Raw genomic sequence first — 8,648 nt, 5'->3', positions numbered from 1 at the left:
ATAATTGTTAATTGCTTAACACAGCACCTGGTACATAGTAGGCACTATATAAATGTTGACCATTATCATTAGTAAGATTTCCAAATTATTTCATAAAGTTAAAGCAAGATATAGTATAGGATAAACTAAGCATTAATGAAGAATAATATCCAAAATTTCCTCTGAAAGATAATATTTTTAATTTTTCTTAGTAAAACAAAGATAGAGAAGGAGAGGAAAAAGGAGAGGGAGGGAAAGAAGGAAAAGGGGAGAGAGAGAGAGAGAGAGAGACAGAGAGAGAGAGAGAGAGAGAGAGAGAGAGAAACCAGAGAGGGTAGACTGGAAGAAGTTTGACTGGGAAGACAACATGCCCAATAGATGGCAACTGGGTATACAATTCTCCTAACAAATGCTGGTATTTTAATTTAGATGTCATTGATCAATGATGTCATACTGGACAAAATGAAAAAGATATACTTTGTTTTTTCACAGCAGCCCTTACCAGGGTCCCAACCAAAATAACTAAGTAGTCAAAGTTTATCTTTATCTCTTTATTTTTTTCTTAATAGATTCCAATTACAGGTAAAGATAGTTTTCAATATTATAAGATTTTGAGTTGCAAATTTTTCTCCCTCCCTCTGTTCCCTCACCTCTCCCCAAGGTAGTAAGCAATCTGATTGATATAGGTTATGTACAATCTTGTTAAATATATTCTGCATTAGTCATATCATGGAAAAAGAATCAGAACAAAAGGGAAAAACATGAGAAAGAAAAAAATAAAACAAAATAAAAAAGTGAAAACACTATGCTGCTTTCTGCATTCAGACTCCATAGTTCTTTCTCTGAATGTGGTTAGCATTTTCTATCACAAGTCTCTTGGAATTGTTTTGGATCATTGTATTGCTGAGAATAGCTAAGACTAATATAATTGATTATTGCAGAATGTTGCTGTTACTTTGTACAATGTTTCCCTATTTCTGCTCACTTCACTTTGCATGTAAGTCTTTCCAGGTTTTTCAGAAATTTGCCCGTTCATCATTTCTTATACAACAGTAGTTGTCCATTACATTCATCAACTACAACTTGTTCAGCCATTCCCCAATTGATGGGAATCCCCTCAATTTCCAATTCTTTGATGCCACAAAAAGAGCTGCTATAAATATTTTTGTAGATGTCAATTATTTTTCCATTTTTATGATCTTTTTGGGATACAAACCTAGTAGTAGAATTGCTGGATTGAAATTTATATTATTTATATTTTATTACAGTTTTATAACTGTATGGGCATACAGTTTGGGCATAGCTCCAAATTGCTCTCCAGATTGGTTGGATCAGTTCACAACTCCACCAGCAATCCATTAATGTCTCAATTTTCCCAAATCTCCAACATTTATAATTTTTCTTTTCTGTACATTAGCCAATCTGATAGATGTGATATGGTACCTCAGAGTTGTTTTAATTTGCATCACTCTAATCAATAGTGATTTAGAGCATTTTTTTCATATGGCTATAGATGGCTTTAATTTCTTCATCTGAGAACTGCCTGTTCATATCCTTTGACCATTTATCAACTGGGTATGACTTGTATCCTTATAAATTTGCTTAATTCTCTATATATTTTAGAAATTAGGCCCTTATTAGAGAGACTGGTTGTAAAAATTCTTTCCAAATTTTCTACCTTCCTTCTAATCTTGGTTGCATTCACTTTGTTTGTGCAAAAACTTTTGAATTAATTAATAAAAATAGTGATTTAGAGCATGTTTATATGACTCTGGATAGCTTTAATTTTTTCATCCAAAAACCGCCTATTCATATTCTTTGACCATTTGTCAATTGAGCAATGACTTGTATTCTTATAAATTTGATTCAGTTCTCTATACATTTTAGAACTGAAGCCTTTATCAGAAACACTTGTAGTAAAAATTTTTTCTCAGTTTTATGTTTTCTTTCTAATCTTGGTTGCATTAGTTTTGTTTGTGCAAAAAAACAAAACAAAACAAAACAAAAAACTTTTAAGGGATAGAGCCAATATGGTAGAGTATGGTGGAGTCAGTCAGGATAACACAAGATTTAGCAGCTTCTATATTAAAAGATCAGAGGGCTTAGAATATGATATTCTGGAGGACAAAGGAGCTAGAATTACAACCAAGAATCACCTACCCAGTAAAACTGAGCATAATCCTTTAGGGGGAAAATGGACATTCAGTGACATAGAAGACTTTCAATCATTCTTGATGAAAAGATCAGAATTGGAAGCTGATATTTGTAGCTCACAAGACCTTTCTCATTATTTGGGTAGTTAGAAGGCAAAGACTTGCTTAGGCTGATGTAAAGTAAAATGCACTGTGTACAAAGTAGCAGCAATATTGTAACATGATCAGTTTTAAATGACTTAGCTATTCTCAACAATACCACAATACAAGCCAACTCTGAAGGACCTATGATGACAAATACTAATCCCCAGAGAAAGAATTGATGGTGTATAAATATAGATAGAAAGATACTTTTTTAAAATTTAATTCTTGTTTTTTTGTTTGTTTTTGTTTTTGTTTTTAGTCTATGTTTTCTTTCACAACATGACTATTACGGATATGTTTTACATGACTACACATGTATAACCTATATCAGGGGTGGGGAACTTGTGGCCTCAAGGCCACATCTGCTCCTCTGTCTAGGTCCTCAAGTGCAGCCCTTTGACTCAATCCAAACTTCACAAAACAAGTCTTTTAATTTGTTCTGTAATGTTTAGATTCAATCAAAGGGCTACACCCAAAGACCTAGAAAGCCGCATGTGGCCTCGAGACTGCAGGTTCCCCACCCATGACCTATGTGGAAATGCTTGCCTTCTCAGTGAAGGTTGGGGTGAGGAGGGAGGAAGGGAGAAAATTTGGAACTCAAAGTTTTAAAAAAAATATTAAAAATTGTTTTTTCTTTCCCTCCCACTCCCCCCTTTCCAGCCAAGTGCCACTTTGGCTGCATCGTGCTCACACCAAGCTCTGGTCACAGCAGTACTAGTGCCACTGCCACTGCCTCCCTTCTTCTGCCTCCATGATCATCTACCAGGAACTCATCAACTGTGATGAGATGTTCTCCAACACTTTCAAAATCCTGGAGATCATGAACGCTGTGCTTGGAGGTGGAGGGGACGATGGTCAGTAGGACAGAAGGTACCATTGATGACTCACTTATCAGTGGAAATTCCTCTGCTGGAGGTCCTGAGGGTGAAGGAACAAATGCCACTGTAATCACTGGAGCTGACAGTAATAAATCATCATCTGTAAGAAACTAGTTTCACAAAAGAATCCTACAAAAACTACATCAAAGACCACATGAAATCAATAAAAGGCAGACTTGAAGAACACAAGCCAGATAGAGTAAAACCTTTTATGATGGGAGCTGCAGAACAAATCAAACACATCCTTGCTAATTTTAAAAGCTATCAATTCTTCATAGGTGAAAACATGAATTCAGATGGCATGGTGGCTCTCTTGGACTTCTGTGAAGATGGTGTGACTACATATATGGACAAACTTGGACAGATACCATCTTGAACTGTATTCATTTATTTTTGACATTGATTTATTTGGAGTGGAGTCATTGTTTTTAAAAAAAATATGTCATGTAGGTTGTCTGAAATAAAACACATTTAACCCCCTCTCCCAAATTGTTTTTATGTGTAATTTTGGGAAATAAAATACTAAATTAAAAAAGTTACTAAAGAACACAAAAAATAACTTTTATTTTAATTTAATCAAAAGTATTCATTTTGCATTTCTTAATGTTCTCAGTCTTTTGTTTGGTAATACATTCTTCCCTTCTCCATAGATCTGACAGGTAAACTTTACCTTGCTCTCCTAATTTGCTTATGGTATCACCCTTTATGTCTGGATTGTATACCCATTTTGAACTTACCTTCACAAAAGATGTAAAATGTTGGTCAATGCCTTGTTTCTGCCATACTATTTTCCAGTTTTCTTAGCAGTTTTTATCAAATAGTGAATTATCATCCCAGAAGCTGGAGTCTATGGCTTTATCAAGAGTAGATTATTGTAGTCATTGACTAACAGGTCTTGTGTACTTACCAGAGGTGGGGAACCTTTGGCCTCAAGGCCACAGGTTGCCCTCTAGGTTCTTGGGTATGTCCCTTTGGCTGAATCCAAACTTCACAGAACATATCCTATTACTAAGGGAATTTGTTCTGTGAAGTTTGAATTCAAAGGGCTGCAATTGAGAACCTAGAAGGTTACCTGTGGCCTCGAGGATGTAGGTTCCCCACCCCTGAAAACCATTCCACTGATCCACCACTTTCTTTCTTAGCCAGTACCAAATAGTTTTGTTGATTGCTGCTTTACTAATTTTAGATCTGGTACAGGTAGGGCACCTTCCTTTGCATTTTTCCTACTAATTCCCTTGCTAGTCTTGATCTTTCATTCTTCTAGATTATTTTTATTATTTTTTCTAACTGTACAGAATATTTTTAGTAGCTTGATTGGCATGGCACTGAATAAGTAAATTCATTTTTCCAGTTGTTAAAATCTTACTTTATTTATGTGAAATGTGTTTTGTCATTGTGTCCTCATAGATCCTGGGTTTGTCTGGGAAGGAATATTTTATATTTATACATCCCAAATATTTTATATTGTGTACAGTTATTTTAAATGGAATTTCTCTTTCTATCTCTTGCTGCTGGGCATTTTGGGGGGGTAATATATAAGAATGCTAATGATTTATGTGAATTTATTTTATATCCTGCAGTGTTGCTAAAGTCATTAATCATTTCAAGAAGTTTTTTAGTTGATTCTCTAGGATTCTCTAAGTATATCATCACATAATCTTCAGAGTGATAGTTTTGTTTCCTCATCGCATAGTCTAATTCCTTCCACTCCTTTTTCTTCTAACTAAAGTCAACATTTCTGATACAATATTGATTAATAGTGATGTTAATGGATTTCCTTTTTTTCACCCCTGATCTTATTGATAATGTTTCCAACTTATCCCCATTACATATAGCACTTGCTGATGGTTTTAGAGAGATATTGCTTATCATTTTAAAGAAAAATCCATTTATTCCTGTCCTCTCTACTGTTTTCCATAGAAATGGGTGTTGCCAATTCCCAAAATGGGAATTCCCATACCCAAATGGGTATTTGCCAAAAGCTTTTTCTGGATCTATTGATATAAACATATATTTTATGTTAGATTTGTTATTGATATGGTCAATTACACTATTTTCCTAATATGGAACCTGTCCTTTATTCCTAGTATAAATCCCACCTGGTCATAGGTATTATCCTTGTGATAAAATGCTGTAATCTCTTTGCTAGCATTTTATTTAAATTTTTGCATCAATATTCATTAAGGAAATTGGTCTATAATTTTCTTTCTCTGTTTTGGCTCTTCTTGGTTTAGGTATGAGTACCATATTTGCATCATAAACAGAATTTGGTAAGAATCCTTCACTTCTTTCCCCAAATAGTTTGTGTAGTATTGGAATTAGTTGTTCTTTAAATATTTGGTAGAATTCACTAGCAAATCCAGTCTTAGGGAGGTCATTAATGACTTGCTCATTTTTTTTTCTGAGATGAAGTTATTTAAGTATTTCATTTCCTCTTCTGTTAATCTGGGGAATTTATATTTTTAACTACATATCCATTTCACTTAGATTGTCAGATTTATTGGTATATAGTTGGGCAAAATAGCTCCTAATATTTGCTTTAATTTCCTCTTCATTGATGGTGAATCAACTCTTTTTATTTTGGATACTGTTAATTTCCTTTCTTTCATTTTTTTAAAATCAAATCAACCAAAAACTTATCTATTAAATTATTTTTATTCGCAAAACCAGCTCTTAGTTTTGTTTATTAGTCCAATAGTTTTCTTAATTTCAATGTTATTAATCTCTCTTTTGATTTTCAGAATTTCTAATTTAATATTTAATTGGAGATTTTTAATTTGTTCTTTTTATCTCTTTTTTAATTTCACACACAATTCATTGATTTCCTCTTTATTTTATTCATGTAAGCATTTAGAGATATATGTTTAGTATTGATATTACTTCATAGTCTATGGTACCTTTTGGCAAGATGTAATTTTTTGCCTTATCTTTTAAAAATAGATTTATTTTTGTTTTTTCTACCCCTGGTTTTTTTTGTGTTTTGTTTTGTTTTTACATCAGCAGAAACATAATATAGTCTGTTCCAGGCTTATATCTTTAATCTGTGTGTATCTCTCTGCTTCAAATTGTTTCTTATAAATAACACATTGTAGGATTATGTTTTTTAATCCACTCTGTAATGTGCTTCCATTTTATGGGAGAGTTTATCCCATTCACATTTAGTTATAATTACTATGTATTTTCCTCCATCCTATTTTCCCCCTGTTTATACATTTCTCTTCTTTCACCCTGCCCCTCCTCACCAATGTTTTGCTTCTGATAACCACCTCCCTTAATCTACCCTCCCTTGTATTAACCTACCCCCTTTACTTTCCTCTCCTACTTCTGCCCTCCCTTCTATTGGCCCCTTCCTTTCCCTTTTATTTTTCCTTTCCCTTCCCACTTCCCCATAGGGTAAGGTAAATTTCTATACCCAACAGAGTGTGTATTTTATCCCCTCTTTGAGCCATAAGTGATGGAAGTAAGTTTCAAACAATGCTTACTCCCTCCCTTCTTTCCCTGTACTGTAATAGGTATTTTATGCCTCTTTATGTCATGAAATTTACCCTATTCTGCCTCCCCCTTTCCTTTTCCTCCAGTACAATCCTTTTTTCACCTATTATTTTTTATATCATCACATTAAAACCAACTTATACCCACACCCTCTATCTATGCGTCCTCCTTCTAACTTCCCTAATAGAGATACAGTTCTCAAAAGTTACAATTATCATCTTCCAGAGCAGGCTGAGTATGGATGCAAAAAATTTGATCTTATTGAAAAACATGTTTTTTTCCTTTCCTGTTTATCTTTCTCTGCTACTTTTGAGCCACATATTTGAATATCAAATTTTCTGTTCAACTCTGGTCCTTTCATCAGGAAAATTTGAAGGTCCCCTATTTCATTGAATGTGTATTTTTCCCTTGAAAGATTATGCTCAATTTTGCTGGGTAGTTGATTCTTGGTTGTAATTCAATGTCCTTTGCCTTCTGCAATATCATAATCTAAGCCCTCCTATCCTTTAATGTAGAAGATGCTAAGTCAAATGTAAGCCTGACTGTAGTTCCTTTATATTTTAATTGTTTCTTTACATCTGCTTGCAGTATTTTCTCCTTGACCTGATAATTCTGTAAACTGGATGCAATATTCCTTGGAATTTTCATTTTGAGATATCTTTAAGGAGGTAACCAGTGGATTCTTTCATTGACTATTTCATCCTTTGGTTCTAGGATAGCAGGTGAATTTTCCTCATTAGTTTCTTGAAAGATGCTGTACATACTCTTTTTTTTTAATCATTTCTTCTGGTAGTCTAATAATTTTTAAATTATTTCTTCTGGATCTATTTTCCAGGTCACTTGTTTTTCCAATGAGGTATTTTACATTTTCTACTATTTTTTTCATTCTTTTTATTTTATTTGATCAATTCTTGATGACTCATAGAATCATTAGCTTTCACCTGCCCAATTCTAATTTTTAATGAATTATTTTCTTCAGTTAGCTTTTGTACCTCTTATTTGATTTTGCCAATTCTACCTTTAAAGGAGTTGCTTTCTCAGTAAGTTTCTGTGCTTCTTTTTCCAAGCTGCTGACTTTTTTCATATTCTCCTGCATAATTCTCATTTCTTTTTCCAAATTTTCTTCTACCTCTCTTAATTGACTTTTGACATCTTCTTTGAGCTCTTCTAAGAGGAGTTTTTGGGCTTGAGACCAATTCATATTCCCCTTTGAGGCTTCACATATAGGCAGTATGACATTGTTGTCCTCTTCTGAGTTTGTGTTTTGATATTCTCTGTTGCCATAATAGCTTTCTATAGTCAGGGATTTCTCCTGTTTCTTACTTATTTTTCAGTCTATTATGTGACTTTTAAAGTTGAGCTCTACTGCTGAGGCACAGGGGGCATTGTCTCAAGCTTCTTATGCTGGGGCCAGGGACCTGGTCCCTGGCTTTCTGCTCTGAGGCCTTGAATGCTTGTGGCTTGCCCATTGTGCTAGGGTAGCCCAACCTAGTCACATCTGTTGTACTGGGGTTCCAGGGCTTGCAATTTGTTTTCTGTGCTGGGCATGGGAGGCCTCACTTCTGCTTTGCTGAGCCAGGACCAAGGGGCCTCAATTGCTCATCTGCACTGTGGCTAAGAGCCTCCAACTTACTCACCCAGACACTTCACTGGACTGTGCTCCCCATCTACTCAAATGACACAGATCATTCCTGAAGTTTTTCTAAGTTATCTCAAGCTATAATTTTTTTTCACTCCATCTTTTTGTGGATTTTGTTACTCTGGAATTCATTTAGAGTCTTGATTTAATATTGTTTCTGAATGAAACTGGGGAGAGCTCAGGCAACTTCCTGGCTTCTCTCTGCAATCTATCTTTATCTCTTTTCATCTCCCTTTTTTATTTGCTGAGTTTTTTTTTAATTGGAGTGCCCATTGGTCACAAGATTTAGAGCTCTAGTCCAACAACCTCTCTTTGAGAGGGGAATATTGAAGTACAGGAAGGGACCAAAATCTCACAGATTCA

The 8,648-nt window shown here is 34.6% G+C and overlaps 1 pseudogene; it reads left to right on the top strand.

The window, feature by feature from the left end:
- The first annotated feature begins 3,015 nt into the window (after positions 1–3,015).
- LOC114037213 lies at positions 3,016–3,530 on the top strand (annotated as a pseudogene).
- Positions 3,531–8,648: the final 5,118 nt, after the last annotated feature.

The sequence above is a fragment of the Vombatus ursinus genome, unplaced genomic scaffold, assembly GCF_900497805.2.
Source record: "Vombatus ursinus unplaced genomic scaffold, bare-nosed wombat genome assembly UNPS02010284.1, whole genome shotgun sequence".
Lineage (NCBI taxonomy): Eukaryota > Metazoa > Chordata > Mammalia > Diprotodontia > Vombatidae > Vombatus > Vombatus ursinus.
The sequence above is the reverse complement of the archived record's forward strand: the minus strand, read 5'-3'. Positions and strand labels throughout refer to the sequence as shown.